The sequence below is a fragment of the Tachyglossus aculeatus genome, chromosome X1, assembly GCF_015852505.1.
Source record: "Tachyglossus aculeatus isolate mTacAcu1 chromosome X1, mTacAcu1.pri, whole genome shotgun sequence".
Classification (NCBI taxonomy): domain Eukaryota; kingdom Metazoa; phylum Chordata; class Mammalia; order Monotremata; family Tachyglossidae; genus Tachyglossus; species Tachyglossus aculeatus.
Genome location: NC_052101.1, coordinates 91955661 through 91958063, shown reverse-complemented (window position 1 = coordinate 91958063; position 2403 = coordinate 91955661).

Genomic DNA, 2403 nt, shown 5'->3' with positions numbered 1-2403 from the left:
TGTTGGGCGTTAGTGGGCATCTCTTATTTTGAAAAACATGTGAACCCAGGTGCCTGCACTGTATTTGCTATGGTCAGTTTGTCATACTACGTGACAGGAATGATTTACCTGCACTTAATGTGGTATTGGAAGAAATGGTCATGTGCATGTGTGTAGCCTCCTACACAGCCTGAGTACTACAACACAATTTCTCCTTAAAGCACAGTTTTTTAAGAACAAAATCTCCATGTTACATGTGATCTGGCTTTGAAAAATTGTCTGAGAAAATGGAACTTTTTTCCATTTATAAGAATATTCCTTATAGATCTAGAGACATAAATAGACTAGCCCCAGGAACTTTCTACTTGTTGATTGTTCTCTATTCCTAGACTTGGTTAATATGCATTCACATTCTTAGGTTTCAAAGCACCACCGCTTCCAGTCTTCCCTACTTTCCCTTCTTGAACAGATCAAACCCTTCTAGTTCTGGATTTGTAAGTTATCCGTGTAACTTATCTATCCATGGCTCAACAGGGCTGATGGTGTAATGGGTGTAGTAGCAACAGCCACAGGATGAATGCTTCAGAAGACTGACCTATGTTTATTTACAACTATCACACTTTTCATATCCATCCTTCCCGATTTGGGGAAGGGGGGTGGAGGGCGGGGGTGTTGCTTGTTTCTCAAGACCTGTGGATTGTATAATATGATGGTATTTGTTAAATGCTTACTATGTGCCAAGCACTGTTCTAAGCACTAGGGGGGATACAAGTCATAAGGTTGTCACACGTGGGGCTCACAGTCTTAATCCCCATTTTACAGATGAGGGAACTGAGGCCCAAAGAAGTTAAGTGACTTGCCCAAAGTCACACAGCTGACAAGTGGTGGAGCTGGGATTAGAACCCATGACCTCTGACTCGCAAGCCTGGGCTCTTTCCACTGAGCCACACTGCTTCTCTGGATAAAGCTTCTCTGCTTTCTGTATCCTGGATAAAGGAAGCCTTGACTCAAGACATCATGAGTTACCACAAGCGGCAGTGGGAACAAGACTGCCTGTCTTGAATATACACTAGGCATTGTCAGTATGTTATGACTGGCTGGCCCAGGATTGTGTCTGGCTATTTATTTTCTGAACGAATGAATCTGTCCTTTAAGTCAGTGTCGGTCTGAGCTAAGGAACACCAGCCCTGGCCAATCCAAACCACTTTGGGAATGTGGGATTGGGGGAAGTGGTCCTATTAATAATATTGCTGCCATCAGCTTGGCTGACAAGTGGAAAGGGGGTTCTGTTCCATTCATGATTCCTCATCAAGCCTGACAGCTCAGTCAATGGGAAGACGGAACAGTTCAGATATGAACTGTGAGTGGGGAACAGGAACCCCTGCAACTTCCAAAGGATTTTACCAGTCTAATTGATTTCCCAGCATCAATCAAGATATTGATCAATCTTAAAGGATTGAAATTCAGTGACTGTGTCTGGAACCCACACTTCCATCAACCTAATGAGTAACCAGGCCCCAAGGATATTTAGTCAGGCCACGACTTACATGAGATATTTTTGAACGGCTTCAGTTTTTGTTGTTTGTTGTTTAGTTTGGTTTTGTTTTAATGGTATTTGTTAAGCACATATTATGCATCAAGCACTGTTCTAAGTGCTGGGACAGATTCAAATCAGTCAGGTCATACAATGTCCCTGTACCACTTGGGGCTCACAGGGGAGGAAGAACAGGTATTGAATCCCCATTTTACAGGTGAGGAATCAGAGGCACAGAGAAGTTAAGTGACTTGCCCAAGGTCACACAACAAGTAAGTGGCAGAGCTGGGATGAGAACCTAGGTCCTTTGACTCCCAGGCCCAGGCTCATTGTGCTAGACCATGCTGCTCCCCATGATGCTTCAGTTATAATAATTATGGTATTTGTTAAGTGCTTACTATGTGCCAAGCATTGTTCTAAGCACACTGGGCCTCTTTATTTCTGTGCATGGGTTCACTTCTACATGGTGAAGCTTTCCCATCCATCCCACCCTGCCTTAGCCACACTGCTCTCAGTGTGTGATCAGATATTGTCTTGTAAACATCATGTTGTCTGCTTGCCTTTACTGCTATTTATTGCCCTTAATAGGTGCTTACCATGAGTTCAAAGAGGAAATGGAGAGAGTGTGGCTCAAAAGGCCATCCATCAAGGTAGAGAGGCAGGACAAGGTTTGACTTTATCAGGGAAAGTGGAGATGTCAGATAGGCTGGCTGAGAGCGAGGATACGTCATTTATGGCTAGGACTTGTGGCCTTAATGAGTCGACTGTGTGTAGCGTGAAGAGAAATGAGGCCAAAATTAGAGCAAGCACAGCTGAAAGTATGCCTTCCAGACTCATAATCCAACCATGCAAATGACGCAGAAAGTGCTCAACATGAGAATTGAGGATCA